The sequence below is a fragment of the Pseudophryne corroboree genome, unplaced genomic scaffold (assembly GCF_028390025.1).
Source record: "Pseudophryne corroboree isolate aPseCor3 unplaced genomic scaffold, aPseCor3.hap2 scaffold_1605, whole genome shotgun sequence".
Classification (NCBI taxonomy): Eukaryota; Metazoa; Chordata; class Amphibia; order Anura; family Myobatrachidae; genus Pseudophryne; species Pseudophryne corroboree.
This window is the reverse complement of record NW_026968239.1, coordinates 41,756-57,737: the sequence shown is the minus strand read 5'-3', so window position 1 is coordinate 57,737 and position 15,982 is coordinate 41,756. Positions and strand designations below refer to the sequence as shown.

Here is a 15,982-nt window from a genome sequence, read left to right as displayed (position 1 = left end):
GTGCTGAAATTCAACAGCTCTCTCGAACTTGCAAGGCATGGCTGTGCAGCTGTCTCCAGCCATCTCCTTGCCCACTGTGTAATTTGTGGCGTTCTCTGATGTTCCCCGCTCTGCCTCTACAACCGGCACATAATGTACAGCAGTGGTGACTCCTGAGTATGGGCCTGGAGAACTCCGCCTACCGGGGGGTAGGGATTAATAATTTCAAAGGGGCAGAGCTAGGAGTGAAGCAGTGGACAGCAGTTGAGGGGCGTTTCAAACTGTAACAGGGTTGGGACAATTTCAGTATCCTTCCCTCACCGTCTAATTGGTCAGTCCCACGCTGATTGCCATAGCGCCCTTTTCGAGACTGCAGAACTCTATCCCTTAGCCACGGTTGGCACAGCTGGATGGTGCCCCTGGCAAGTGCCATCCTGGCCAAGGGGTAGATACGCCCCTGAGGGTCAGGGCCAGCAACAGAAATCTTGGGGCCAAGTACACTGATATCTCTGGGGCCCCCTCAACCCCCCCTTAACTTGGCAGAGGGATCTTTAAAAAAAAATGGAGCCTTTGACTCGGACCGTCAGTGAGGCCGGCAGGTGGTTTTCATACTGGGCTATCCAGCTCTTCGGTGGCGGTGGCAGGGACATTCAGAAAAGGGCCAGCACAGCAACATGCATAATAATGGCAATACAGTATGGACCACAGGGACTGGACAAAGTGATGGGGTAAAAGGAGGGGGGAGGGTTTAGTTGGCCTGTTAATTGTTTTCCTGCTTAAATTGAGCAGTTGGTGGATACACTTTAAAAAGCAATATTGGCACTGTGGCCCCATTATTTCTGTTCTTAATACTTGGAGCCCTGAACAAGTGTCCCCTTTGTCCCCCCTGTCACCGGGCCTGTTCAGGCGTTACCTATGGAGAAGCTGCGACATGACATCCTAGGACACGATACTGCACCATGCATCACCATTATATTTCAGTGTGCCTTGTCAATATTTAAATCTTGTTCTGTGTGACGTGAGTTGTAAATGGTTGAAAATCTCTGTGCTACAGTATCGTCACCATGTAGTTATAACAACACCGCAAAACCACCAAAAGACGTGTTTTGGTAGAGGGACTGCTGGAGGGGCCCATTGGGGCCCCCAGTTTGCTACCACACCCCAGTATACCTGTGCTGTAGCCAGTGGAAGGGGCACTATCTTCCCGGTGATCTCTTCGGGAAGATGGTGCCGCACATAGAAAGCAAAGACTCTGGCTGCACTCTCCTGCCCTCGCTCTAAGCAAGGTGATCGGGCCACAAAAGGACCCCTGTCGGACCCCTGCCGGACCCCGGCCTGTGGGCCACAAAAGGATGCATTGGGGGCGGCATGCGGCCCATGGGTTTGACACCCCTGCCCTAGAGTATCAAAATTTGTTTCACGGCACCCCTAGGCCAAAGTTTTTTTTATTGATAAATTCAGAAAAAAATATAAAATTAAGTAAATTGTGTTTATAGCATGTCATCCTCAGGTTCAGTTATGTTGTGAGGGAATGGTTTTGCCAATTTAATAAAGTATAAATAATTTTAATTGGTCCTGGACCACCAAACTATGCTACCAGTGCAAGAACCCCAGTTTGGAAACTACTGCCATAAAATAAACCTTTTTTGTTTTTTTTAAACTACATGTAATACACCTTAGAGCTCAGTTCCTAAAAGGTTTTAAACCCTTGCATACAGTAAACTACACATATTTAAAAATCCTACACCGGGCACAAGTGCTCACGGGCCAATTTCATGGCAGTCTCGGATAGGAGGGCATTGTGGATTCACCAAGGGAATGCTGATGCTGACTCCAAGAAGAAAGGGAGTCTCTTCCCTATGAAGGTGAAGCCTTGTTTGGCGACGGCCTAGTTAATTTGATCTCGGCAGCTCCCGCAGGTAAGTCATCCTTCTTGCCCTATGTTCCCTCTCAACGGATGAAGACGCATCATTATCTGACGCAGTCATTTCGGCCCAATAGATATGCAAGAAGTTAAGATTCCCCTTTCTTTGCAGGTAGAGAAAGGAAAAGAGGGAAGAGGTCTGTAGCCTCTTCAAGATCGCAGGAGCAGAGATCGTCCTCTGCTTCTGCCAAATCCACTGCATGACGCTGGGGCTCTCTTGCAGGAGCCCGCACCAGTGGGGGGCACGTCTAAAACTCTTCAGTCAGTTCTGGATTCATTCGGACCTGGACTCGTGGGTTTTACAAATAGTGTCCCAAGGGTACAAACTGGGGTTTCAAGACGTTCCCCCTCACCGATTGTTCAAATCAGCCTTAGTCAGCAGGGAGAAGGTTTTTATTCAAGCCTCTTCGTGGTCCCGAAGCCGGACGGCTCAGTCAGACCAATCTTAAATCTGAAATCCCTTAATTTCTACCTAAAGAAATTCAATTTCAAGATGGAATCTCTCAGGGTAGTGATCTCCAGTCCGGGGGATAAAGGAGATTTCATGGTTTTGGTAGACATAAAGGATACCTACTTATATGTTCCCATTTAGCCACTGCATCAAGCTACCTGAGGTTTGCAATTCAGGATTGTCATTACCAATTTCAGACGTTGCCGTTTGGTCTGTCCACGGCTCCGAGGATTTTCACCAGGGTGATGGCGGAAATGATGGTTCTCCTTCGCAAGCAAGGAGTCACAATTATCCCGTACTTGGATGATCTCCTGATTAAGGCGAGATCCAGGGACCAGTTGGTGCAAAACATCTACTCTCCCTGACAGTTCTTCAACAACATGGTTGGCTCCTAAACTTGCCAAAATCGCAGTTGGTCCCAATGACGCGGTTGTTGTTTTTGGGAGTGATACTGGACACAGAAGAGGTTTTCTTCTAGTGGAAAGGCTCTGGAGATCCAGAGTCTGGTCAAACAAATTCTGAAACCAGCAAGAGTGTTAATCCATCAATGCATTCAGTTGCTGGGGAAGATGGTTGCGGCCTACGAGGCCATTCAGTTTGGCAGGTTCCATGCCAGAGTGTTCCAGTGGGACCTGTTGGACAAGTGGTCCGGATCCCACCTACACATGCACCGGAGGATAATCCTGTCTTCCAAGACCAGAATCTCACTCCATTGGTGGCTGCACAGTTCTCACCACCTAGAGGGGCGATGGTTCGGGATCCAGGACGGGATCCTAGGGACCACGGATGCAACCCTCCGAGGCTGGAGAGCAGTCACACAGGGGGAAAACATCCAAGGAAGATGGTCAAGTCTTCCTTGGATGTTTTCATCTCCACATAAATGTTCTGGAGTTAAGGGCCATTTAATAACTGCAGACACAGTACGCACTGGGACGGGTGCCCATCATCCTCTACGGACTAAGAGAAAAGGATTTACCGGTAGGTATTAAAATCCTATTTTCTCTAACGTCCTAGAGAATGCTGTGGACTCCGTAAGGACCATGGGGATAGACGGGCTCCGCAGGAGACATGGGCACTTTAAGAAAGACTTTAGTTCTGGGTGTGCACTGGCTCCTCCCTCTATGCCCCTCCTCCAGAACTCAGTTTGATACTGTACCCAGTGGAGACTGGGTGCTTTTCAGGAGCTCTCCTGAGCTTTCTGACAGAAAGTATTTTGTTAGGTTTTTAATTTTCAGGGAGCACTGCTGGCAACAGACTCCCTCATCGAGGGACTGAGGGGAGAGAAGCAGCCCTACTCTCTGAGTTGCAAGGTCCTGCTTCTTAGGCTACTGGACACCATTAGCTCCAGTGGGATTGGTACGCAGGATCTCACCCTCGCCATCCGTCCCAGAGCCGCGCCGCCGTCCCCCTCGCAGAGCCGGAAGATAGAAGCCGGGTGAGTATGAGAAGAAAAGAAGACTTCAGAGGCGGCAGAAGACTTCATGATCTTCACTGAGGTAACGCATAGCACTGCAGCTGTGCGCCTTTGCTCCCATACACCTCACATACTCCGGTCACTGTAAGGGTGCAGGGCGCAGGGGGGGCGCCCTGGGCAGCAATATAAACCTCTTTCGCAAAAATATAACATATATACAGCTGGGCACTTTATATATGTATAAGCCCCCACCAATTTTACAGTTTAAGCGGGACAGAAGCCCGCCTCCGAGGGGGCGGGGCTTCTCCCTCAGCACTCACCAGCGCCATTTTTTCTCCACAGCACAGCTGAGAGGAAGCTCCCCGGACTCTACCCTGCTTATACCACGTTAGACAAGAGGGTTGAAAAGAGGGGTGGGGGGGGGCACATAATTCGCAAATTACATACAGCAGCACTACTGGGCAAACATTAAGTTACTGTTTTATTCCTGGGTTATATAGCGCTGGGGGGGGTGCTGGCATACTCTCTCTCTGTCTCTCCAAAGGGCCTTGTGGGGAAACTGTCTTCAGAAAAAGCATTCCCTGTGTGTGTAGTGTGTCGGTACACGTGTGTCGACATGTCTGAGGAAGAAGGCTATATTAGAGAGGAGCGGGAGCAAATGAATGTGGTGTCTCCGCCGACAGCTGATTGGATGGATATGTGGAATGTTTTAAATGCTAGTGTAAACTCATTGCACAAAAGATTAGACAAGGCAGAAGCTTTGGGACAGTCAGGGTTTCAACCCATGCCTGATCCTATGTTGCAGGGACTGTCAGGGTCTCATAAGCGCCCACTATCCCAGATTGTTGACACAGATACCGACACGGATTCTGACTCCAGTGTCGATTACGATGATGCAAAGTTACAGCCAAAATTGGCAAAATCCATTCGATTTATGATTATGGCAATAAAAGATGTTTTGCACATCACAGAGGAACCCCCTGTCGCTGACAAGAGGGTACATATGTACAAGGGAAAGAAGCCTGAGGTAACCTTTCCCCCCTCACACGAGCTGAACGAGTTATGTGAAAAAGCTTGGGAGTCTCCAGATAAAAGACTGCAGATTTCCAAAAGGATTCTTATGGCGTATCCTTTCCCATCAACGGATAGGTTACGATGGGAATGCTCCCCTAGGGTGGACAAAGCATTAACACGCTTATCCAAGAAGGTAGCCCTCCCGTCCCAGGATACGGCTACCTTCAAAGAGTGTGCTGACCGCAAACAGGAGATTACCCTGAAGTCCATTTATACACATTCAGGTACCTTACTCAGACCGGCAATTGCGTCGGCCTGGGTGTGTAGTGCTGTAGCGGCATGGACAAATACCTTATCTGAGGGGATGGATAGCCTAGACAAGGATACTATTTTATTGACCCTGGGGCATATAAGAGATGCTGTCCTATATATGTGTGTATGCAAACTACAGGTGGTGCTGCAGGGCCCACACCCTTTTACTTGTCTTGTAGAGCAGCTCTGAAGCTGTTACAGTGCCCAGCTGCTGCAAGAAATCAGCTTGAATGCTTCAGGGGCTTGGGCATGGCCAACATGAGCCCCACACCGAAAGAGGGTGGGGGTGTTTAATGCAAACTTGGGGTTATACAAGCGCCGCAAAAGGCCGCCATGCCCTGCATGCCCCTTTTCTCTTTTCATATACAGATGAGGGTTCCAGCCAACTTTGGCCCACTGCTTGGATGACATCACCGTATGCAAATCCGTCTGCTGCAGACCTTCCCCCAGGAATGCTTGCAATAGTTGTTGCATATGGTTTAATGTCTGAGGGTGCTTCAGTATTAGGCAGCCTTCCGCCCTCCCATGTTCATCTGAAAAGATGTGGTCTCCCTGCAGTTGTTGTCCCCAGACGAGAGTTCCCTTGTGCTTCCTCAGTTAAATCTCCTTAACTTGACGGGGGTGTGCCCGAGCAGCCGCCCTCCCCAGCCCTATCCCAACACATACTTATCTTGCATATGAGATCTCTTGATCATGAAGATAGTTCTCACAGGTTGAGGTTCATCCTGGCCCCGCTCCCCGCTGGAGAGCGCTGATGGGGACAGCAGCGGGGCTTCAGCAGAAGGGTGAGTATGTGTGGCCAGAGACCTCCCTTCCCATGTGCAGGCCTGCAGAGTCTGCCACGCAGGATTGGGCATGTGGCACTCTCCCTCCCAGGGGCTCTTCCAGATGTAGCTCCTCAGCAGTATTTTTCCCGGGCTGCGCGGCGCTCTCCCCGACTGGCATCCGCCCTGGAACACTGCCTTCCTCAACGCAACATCAGCAGGGGGCCCTGGCCTCATCAACATCCCAGGTCTTTCTCATGTATGTATCATGTATGTGTGTGTGATATATGTATGAATCATATATGTTTGTGATATATATATATATATATATATATGTATGTATCTATCTATCTATCTATCGTATGTGTGTGTATATATATATGTATCTATCATGTATGTATGTATGTATCTATCTTGTATGTATGTGTTCTATCTATCTATCTATCTATCTATCTATCTATCGTGTGTGTGATATATGTATGTATCTATCATGTATGTGTTATATGTATGTATCACACCTTCCTCTATACATATACATACATACATACATACATACATACATACACACACCTATATCTGTACGTACACTGACATACACACACCAACATCTATAGATTAACACGCTGACCCCTAAACGTACACCAACGTACCCACACCTGCATCTATACCTACACATGCTGACACGTGGACGTACACCGGCTTACCCACATGTGAATCTATACATACATGTGCTGACACCTGGACATACACTGATGTACCCACACCTAACATCTATACATATACATGCTAACACCTGGACGTATACAGACGTACCCACATTTGCATCCATGCATATATAGATGTAGGTGTGTGTACGTCAGTGTACGTCCAGGTGTCAACGCGTGTATGTATAGATGCAGGTGTGGGTACGTCTGTGTATGTCCAGGTGTCAGAATGTGTATGTATAGATGCAGGTGTGGGAACGTCAGTGTAGGTTCAGGTGTCAGCGCGTGTATGTATAGATGCAGGTGCTTGTATGTCCAGATGTCAGTGCATGTATGTATAGATGCAAGTGTGGGTACGTCGGTGTATGTCCATTTGTCAGCGCGTGTATATATAGATGCAGGTGCTTGTATGTTGGTGTATGTCCAGGTGTCAGCATGTGTATGTATAGATGCAGGTGTGGGAATGTTGGTGTATGTCCAGGTGTCAGGGCGTGTATGTATGGATATTAGGTGTGGGTACATCAGTGTATGTCCAGGTGTTAGCGCATGTATGTATAGATGCAGGATAATAATCACACAGCGTGCCCCCCACCAACCACAAACCTCCCCCACCCCCCTGTATGACATAAACACCGCTAATTCCACTTACACACAATAATTTCAGTTTGCGACCAGGAGCCGGCAATGTATGTGCACCCAAATGAAGCCACTGTACATGCCCTGCAGGCTGCTATGTACTGCAACAGGTGCAACAAATGTAAATGCCCTATCTTTAAAATGGGGCATATTTTACTAAATTAAAAAAACCTGTAACTTTCTGTAAAACCTTAACCCCAAAAGGCACTACACTAACATCGGGGTGTAGAGTTGGATCTTGATCCAAGGCACCAACAGGCTAAAGCTTTGACTGTTCCCAGGATGCCTTGCACCGCCTCCTCTACAACCCTGCCCAGTGGCGTAACTAGACCTTTGTGGGCCCCATAGCAAAATTCTGAATGGGCCCACCAGCACTCAACAAGAATGAGTGGCGTTTGGGGTCAGAAAAGTAGAGGGGAAGGGGTCTGACAGAGTAGGGGGCAGGACATGAATGAATAGAAATAGAATACTGAGAAACTGAGGTGTCCATTATATAAAGAAATACAGTATGTGTGTCTGTGTGTATATCACACACACACACATATAAGGGAAATTCAAATGCCCTCAATTATTGCGCCCATTACACTCTGGTTTAGGTGCACAAAGCACCTAAACCTGAATAAAGTAATGGGCGCGATCATGAAAAGACACCGTTTGGTTGCCCAAATGGGTCTCTTTGCACACATTTCAGCTTGTTTCCCCTGGGGGTAGCGAGCTGAAATAAACATGTCGCACCCGTTGGCAGCAACATTAGAATAGCTGCTGACGGGCAGTAAGATTAGCGACCCTAGTGGCCGACACAAACACCGGGCCCATCTAGGAGTGGCACTGCAGTGTCACGCAGGATGTCCCTTCCAAAAAACCCTCCCCAATCAGCACATGATGCAAAGAAAAAGAAAAGAAAAAAGAGGTGCAAGATGGAATTATCCTTGGGCCCTCCCACCCACCCTTATGTTGTATAAACAAAACAGGACATGCACACTTTAACCAACCCATCATTTCAGTGACAGGGTCTGCCACACGACTGTGACTGATATGACGGGTTGGTTTGGACCCCCCCCAAAAAAGAAGCAATTAATCTCTCCTTGCACAAACTGGCTCTACAGAGGCAAGATGTCCACCTCATCTTCACCCTCCGATATATCACCGTGTACATCCCCCTCCTCACAGATTATCAATTCGTCCCCACTGGAATCCACCATCTCAGCTCCCTGTGTACTTTGTGGAGGCAATTGCTGCTGGTCAATGTCTCCGCGGAGGAATTGATTATAATTCATTTTAATGAACATCATCTTCTCCACATTTTCTGGATGTAACCTCGTACGCCGATTGCTGACAAGGTGAGCGGCGGCACTAAACACTCTTTCGGAGTACACACTTGTGGGAGGGCAACTTAGGTAGAATAAAGCCAGTTTGTGCAAGGGCCTCCAAATTGCCTCTTTTTCCTGCCAGTATAAGTACGGACTGTGTGACGTGCCTACTTGGATGCGGTCACTCATATAATCCTCCACCATTCTATCAATGTTGAGAGAATCATATGCAGTGACAGTAGACGACATGTCCGTAATCGTTGTCAGGTCCTTCAGTCCGGACCAGATGTCAGCATCAGCAGTCGCTCCAGACTGCCCTGCATCACCGCCAGCGGGTGGGCTCGGAATTCTGAGCCTTTTCCTCGCACCCCCAGTTGCGGGAGAATGTGAAGGAGGAGATGTTGACAGGTCGCGTTCCGCTTGACTTGACAATTTTGTCACCAGCAGGTCTTTCAACCCCAGCAGACCTGTGTCTGCCGGAAAGAGAGATCCAAGGTAGGCTTTAAATCTAGGATAGGCTTTAAATCTAGGATCGAGCACGGTGGCCAAAATGTAGTGCTCTGATTTCAACAGATTGACCACCCGTGAATCCTTGTTAAGCGAATTAAGGGCTGCATCCACAAGTCCCACATGCCTAGCGGAATCGCTCCGTGTTAGCTCCTTCTTCAATGCCTCCAGCTTCTTCTGCAAAAGCCTGAAGAGGGGAATGACCTGACTCAGGCTGGCAGTGTCTGAACTGACTTCACGTGTGGCAAGTTCAAAGGGCATCAGAACCTTGCACAACGTTGAAATCATTCTCCACTGCACTTGAGACAGGTGCATTCCATCTCCTATATCGTGCTCAATTGTATAGGCTTGAATGGCCTTTTGCTGCTCCTCCAACCTCTGAAGCATATAGAGGGTTGAATTCCACCTCGTTACCACTTCTTGCTTCAGATGATGGCAGGGCAGGTTCAGTAGTTTTTGGTGGTGCTCCAGTCTTCTGTACGTGGTGCCTGTACGCCGAAAGTGTCCCGCAATTTTTCTGGCCACCGACAGCATCTCTTGCACGCCCCTGTCGTTTTTTAAAAAATTCTGCACCACCAAATTCAAGGTATGTGCAAAACATGGGACGTGCTGGAATTTGCCCATATTTAATGCACACACAATATTGCTGGCGTTGTCCGATGCCACAAATCCACAGGAGAGTCCAATTGGGGTAAGCCATTCCGCGATGATCTTCCTCAGTTGCCGTAAGAGGTTTTCAGCTGTGTGCGTATTCTGGAAAGCGGTGATACAAAGCGTAGCCTGCCTAGGAAAGAGTTGGCGTTTGCGAGATGCTGCTACTGGTGCCGCCGCTGCTGTTCTTGCGGCGGGAGTCCATACATCTACCCAGTGGGCTGTCACAGTCATATAGTCCTGACCCTGCCCTGCTCCACTTGTCCACATGTCCGTGGTTAAGTGGACATTGGGTACAACTGCATTTTTTAGGACACTGGTGAGTCTTTTTCTGACGTCCGTGTACATTCTCGGTATCGCCTGCCTAGAGAAGTGGAACCTAGATGGTATTTGGTAACGGGGGCACACTGCCTCAATAAATTGTCTAGTTCCCTGTGAACTAACGGCGGATACCGGACGCACGTCTAACACCAACATAGTTGTCAAGGACTCAGTTATCCGCTTTGCAGTAGGATGACTGCTGTGATATTTCATCTTCCTCGCAAAGGACTGTTGAACAGTCAATTGCTTACTGGAAGTAGTACAAGTGGGCTTACGACTTCCCCTCTGGGATGACCATCGACTCCCAGCGGCAACAACAGCAGCGCCAGCAGCAGTAGGCGTTACACGCAAGGATGCATCGGAGGAATCCCAGGCAGGAGAGGACTCGTCAGACTTGCCAGTGACATGGCCTGCAGGACTATTGGCATTCCTGGGGAAGGAGGAAATTGACACTGAGGGAGTTGGTGGGGTGGTTTGCGTGAGCTTGGTTACAAGAGGAAGGGATTTACTGGTCAGTGGACTGCTTCCGCTGTCACCCAAAGTTTTTGAACTTGTCACTGACTTATTATGAATGCGCTGCAGGTGACGTATAAGGGAGGATGTTCCGAGGTGGTTAACGTCCTTACCCCTACTTATTACAGCTTGACAAAGGGAACACACGGCTTGACACCTGTTGTCCGCATTTCTGGTGAAATACCTCCACACCGAAGAGCTGATTTTTTTGGTATTTTCACCTGGCATGTCAACGGCCATATTCCTCCCACGGACAACAGGTGTCTCCCCGGGTGCCTGACTTAAACAAACCACCTCACCATCAGAATCCTTCTGGTCAATTTCCTCCCCAGCGCCAGCAACACCCATATCCTCCTCATCCTGGTGTACTTCAACACTGACATCTTCAATCTGACTATCAGGAACTAGAGATGAGCGCCTGAAATTTTTCGGGTTTTGTGTTTTGGTTTTGGGTTCGGTTCCGCGGCCGTGTTTTGGGTTCGACCGCGTTTTGGCAAAACCTCACCGAATTTTTTTTGTCGGATTCGGGTGTGTTTTGGATTCGGGTGGTTTTTTCAAAAAACCCTAAAAAACATCTTAAAACATTGAATTTGGGGGTCATTTTGATCCCATAGTATTATTAACCTCAATAACCATAATTAACACTCATTTTCAGTCTATTCTGAACACCTTACACCTCACAATATTATTTTTAGTCCTAAAATTTGCACCGAGGTCGCTGGATGACTAAGCTCAGCGACCCTAGTGGCCGACACAAACACCGGGCCCATCTAGGAGTGGCACTGCAGTGTCACGCAGGATGTCCCTTCCAAAAAACCCTCCCCAAACAGCACATGACGCAAAGAAAAAAAGAGGCGCAATGAGGTAGCTGTGTGAGTAAGATTAGCGACCCTAGTGGCCGACACAAACACCGGGCCCATCTAGGAGTGGCACTGCAGTGTCACGCAGGATGTCCCTTCCAAAAAACCCTCCCCAAACAGCACATGACGCAAAGAAAAAAAGAGGCGCAATGAGGTAGCTGTGTGAGTAAGATTAGCGACCCTAGTGGCCGACACAAACACCTGGCCCATCTAGGAGTGGCACTGCAGTGTCACGCAGGATGTCCCTTCCAAAAAACCCTCCCCAAACAGCACATGACGCAAAGAAAAAAAGAGGCGCAATGAGGTAGCTGACTGTGTGAGAAAGATAAGCGACCCTAGTGGCCGACACAAACACCGGGCCCATCTAGGAGTGGCACTGCAGTGTCACGCAGGATGTCCCTTCCAAAAAACCCTCCCCAAACAGCACATGACGCAAAGAAAAATAAAAGAAAAAAGAGGTGCAAGATGGAATTGTCCTTGGGCCCTTCCCACCCACCCTTATGTTGTATAAACAAAACAGGACATGCACACTTTAACCAACCCATCATTTCAGTGACAGGGTCTGCCACACGACTGTGACTGAAATGACGGGTTGGTTTGGACCCCCACCAAAAAAGAAGCAATTAATCTCTCCTTGCACAAACTGGCTCTACAGAGGCAAGATGTCCACCTCATCATCATCCTCCGATATATCACCGTGTACATCCCCCTCCTCACAGATTATCAATTCGTCCCCACTGGAATCCACCATGTCAGCTCCCTGTGTACTTTGTGGAGGCAATTGCTGCTGGTCAATGTCTCCGCGGAGGAATTGATTATAATTCATTTTAATGAACATCATCTTCTCCACATTTTCTGGATGTAACCTCGTACGCCGATTGCTGACAAGGTGAGCGGCGGCACTAAACACTCTTTCGGAGTACACACTTGTGGGAGGGCAACTTAGGTAGAATAAAGCCAGTTTGTGCAAGGGCCTCCAAATTGCCTCTTTTTCCTGCCAGTATAAGTACGGACTGTGTGACGTGCCTACTTGGATGCGGTCACTCATATAATCCTCCACCATTCTATCAATGGTGAGAGAATCATATGCAGTGACAGTAGACGACATGTCCGTAATGGTTGTCAGGTCCTTCAGTCCGGACCAGATGTCAGCATCAGCAGTCGCTCCAGACTGCCCTGCATCACCGCCAGCGGGTGGGCTCGGAATTCGGATTTGGGATTTCGAAGAACGCACAGTTCTTTGCTGTGCTGCTTTTGCCAGCTTGAGTCTTTTCATTTTTCTAGCGAGAGGCTGAGTGCTTCCATCCTCATGTGAAGCTGAACCACTAGCCATGAACATAGGCCAGGGCCTCAGCCGTTCCTTGCCACTCCGTGTGGTAAATGGCATATTGGCAAGTTTACGCTTCTCCTCCGACAATTTTATTTTAGGTTTTGGAGTCCTTTTTTTTCTGATATTTGGTGTTTTGGATTTGACATGCTCTGTACTATGACATTGGGCATCGGCCTTGGCAGACGACGTTGCTGGCATTTCATCGTCTCGGCCATGACTAGTGGCAGCAGCTTCAGCACGAGGTGGAAGTGGATCTTGATCTTTCCCTAATTTTGGAACCTCAACTTTTTTGTTCTCCATATTTTATAGGCAGAACTAAAAGGCACCTCAGGTAAACAATGGAGATGGATGGATTGGATACTAGTATACAATTATGGACGGACTGCCACGGTTAGGTGGTATAAAAAAACCACGGTTAGGTGGTATATATTGTAATACAATTATGGATGGACGGACTGCCTGCCGAGTGCCGACACAGAGGTAGCCACAGCCGTGAACTACCGCACTGTACACTGGTTGATAAAGAGATAGTAGTATACTCGTAACAACTAGTATGACTGACTATGACGGTATAAAGAATGAAAAAAAAACCACGGTTAGGTGGTATATATTATAATACAATTATGGATGGACGGACTGCCTGCCGACTGCCGACACAGAGGTAGCCACAGCCGTGAACTACCGCACTGTACACTGGTTGATAAAGAGATAGTAGTATACTCGTAACAACTAGTATGACACTATGACGGTATAAAGAATGAAAAAAAAAACCACGGTTAGGTGGTATATATTATAATAATACAATTATGGATGGACGGACTGCCTGCCGAGTTCCGACACAGAGGTAGCCACAGCCGTGAACTACCGCACTGTACACTGGTTGATAAAGAGATAGTAGTATACTCGTAACAACTAGTATGACTGACTATGACGGTATAAAGAATGAAAAAAAAACCACGGTTAGGTGGTATATATTGTAATACAATTATGGATGGACGGACTGCCTGCCGAGTTCCGACACAGAGGTAGCCACAGCCGTGAACTACCGCACTGTACACTGGTTGATAAAGAGATAGTAGTATACTCGTAACAACTAGTATGACTGACTATGACGGTATAAAGAATGAAAAAAAAACCACGGTTAGGTGGTATATATTGTAATACAATTATGGATGGACGGACTGCCTGCCGAGTTCCGACACAGAGGTAGCCACAGCCGTGAACTACCGCACTGTACACTGGTTGATAAAGAGATAGTAGTATACTCGTAACAACTAGTATGACTGACTATGACGGTATAAAGAATGAAAAAAAAACCACGGTTAGGTGGTATATATTATAATACAATTATGGATGGACGGACTGCCTGCCGACTGCCGACACAGAGGTAACCACAGCCGTGAACTACCGCACTGTACACTGGTTGATAAAGAGATAGTAGTATACTCGTAACAACTAGTATGACACTATGACGGTATAAAGAATGAAAAAAAAACCACGGTTAGGTTGTGCTGCCTCAGTTGAATCTCCTTTACTTGACAGAGATGTGCCTGAGCAGCGGCCCTCCCCAGCCCTATCCCAAATCATACTTATTTTGCATAGGAGATACCATGGTCATGAAGATTGTTCTCCCAGGGTGAGGTTCATTCATTGCATTCTGGGTATGCTGACCCCTGTGATTTCCCCAAATGTGGGAAACTCGACTGCATTATTTGTGGTAGTGGGGGACTGTGTTTGTGCTTTCCTCTGGTCAGCTCTGGTAAAAGCCAGATTTCTGTGTCTCAGATCTTCCTCTAGCCTTGTTCTTCTTTCGAGAGTTCTCTTGTGCTGCCTCAGTTGGATCTCCTTCACTTGACAGGGGGGTGCCCGAGCAGCGACCCTCCTCAGCTCTTGCCCAACTCCTACTTACCTGCCAGGTATGATCAGGAAGGTGCTTCTCCCAGGGCAAGGCTCACCCATTGCACTCTGGGTGTGCTGCATCTGCGATTTCCCCAAATGTGGGACACTTGACTGCATAATTTGTGTTTCCTCTGGTCGGCTCTCATATAATTCAGATCTCTTTGTCTCAGGTCTCTAATGCTAATGGCTGATTAGAATAAATGCCATGCAGCTGCCTTGCTGCACGGCCAGAGAGCAGGTGAATATCTTAATTTCCTAAAGCCTAGCAACGGGGAATGCGGTCCGCCAGTGGCGTCCCCGTTGCTAGGGTCCGTGCGGCTCAGCGCGCCCGGCGTCTAGCGTTGCTAGGGAGCCGGCGGCTGTACGTGCACGGCATCTCTAGTTGCTAGGCGCCGGGCCGCGCAGACCATCAAGCGGACCCCGGCGCCAAACAGTACCCCCCCCTTGAGGAGGGGTCAAGGAACCCCTAAAGCCAGGTTTCTGAGGAAATTCCCGAAAAAATGCCCTCTTGAGCCTCGGGGCATGAAGATCCTTATCCAGGACCCAAGACCTTTCCTCCGGACCATAGCCTTTCCAGTGAACCAGAAAATACAGCCGATCCCGGGACAATTTGGAATCGAGAACCTTCTCTACCAAGAACTCCTGTTGTCCCTGTACATCTACTGGAGATCTACCCTGAGAGATCTTCCGAGGAAATCTACTGGAAGAAACGTATTGTTTCAACAGGGAACAATGAAACGTATTTCCAATCCGGAGAGATCTTGGTAAACGTAACCGAAAGGCAACTGGGTTGACTCTTTTAATAATAAGAAATGGCCCAATAAATTTGGGTCCCAGTCTAGCTGAGGATTGTCGAAGCCTGATGTTGCGAGTCGACAACCACACCCTATCTCCCACCTTAAAAGTGCAAGGACGTCGGAGCCTGTCAGAAAATTTCTTCTCTCGAAAGGCCGCTTTTCTGAGAGCAAGGTGCACCTTTTTCCAAATGGCTCTGAGATGGGAGGTTAAGGTAAGCGAGGAGACTGAGGAATGATGAAAAAAAGAATTAGCTCTGGGGTGAAAACCAAAAACTGAAAAGAATGGAGACTCTTTAGTGGAGGAATGACAAGAATTATTGTAAGCAAATTCAGCCAACGGAAGAAACTCGGACCAATCATTCTGGAGTTTGGCTGAATACAAGCGCAAATATTGTTTCAATGATTGGTTAACTCGTTCGGTTTGCCCGTTGGATTGTGGGTGGTAACCGGATGTTAACGACAATTTCATCTTCAATGAGGCACAAAAACATTTCCAGAATTGTGCGATGAATTGTGGACCCCGATCAGAAACAATATCAGTAGGCAACCCATGAAGCCTGAATACATGGCGGAGAAACAAAACTGCCAACCCTTGG

General features: G+C 48.1%; 1 non-coding gene and 1 pseudogene across 1 annotated transcript; both read left to right on the top strand.

Moving 5' to 3' along the window:
* The first annotated feature begins 14,275 nt into the window (after positions 1 to 14,275).
* On the top strand, positions 14,276 to 14,439 carry LOC135001021 (U1 spliceosomal RNA). The gene has a single exon (XR_010202624.1). It is a non-coding gene; the product is annotated as a U1 spliceosomal RNA (small nuclear RNA).
* Positions 14,440 to 14,591: 152 nt separating this feature from the next.
* Positions 14,592 to 14,746, top strand: LOC135001022 (U1 spliceosomal RNA; annotated as a pseudogene).
* The last annotated feature ends 1,236 nt before the right edge of the window (positions 14,747 to 15,982 follow it).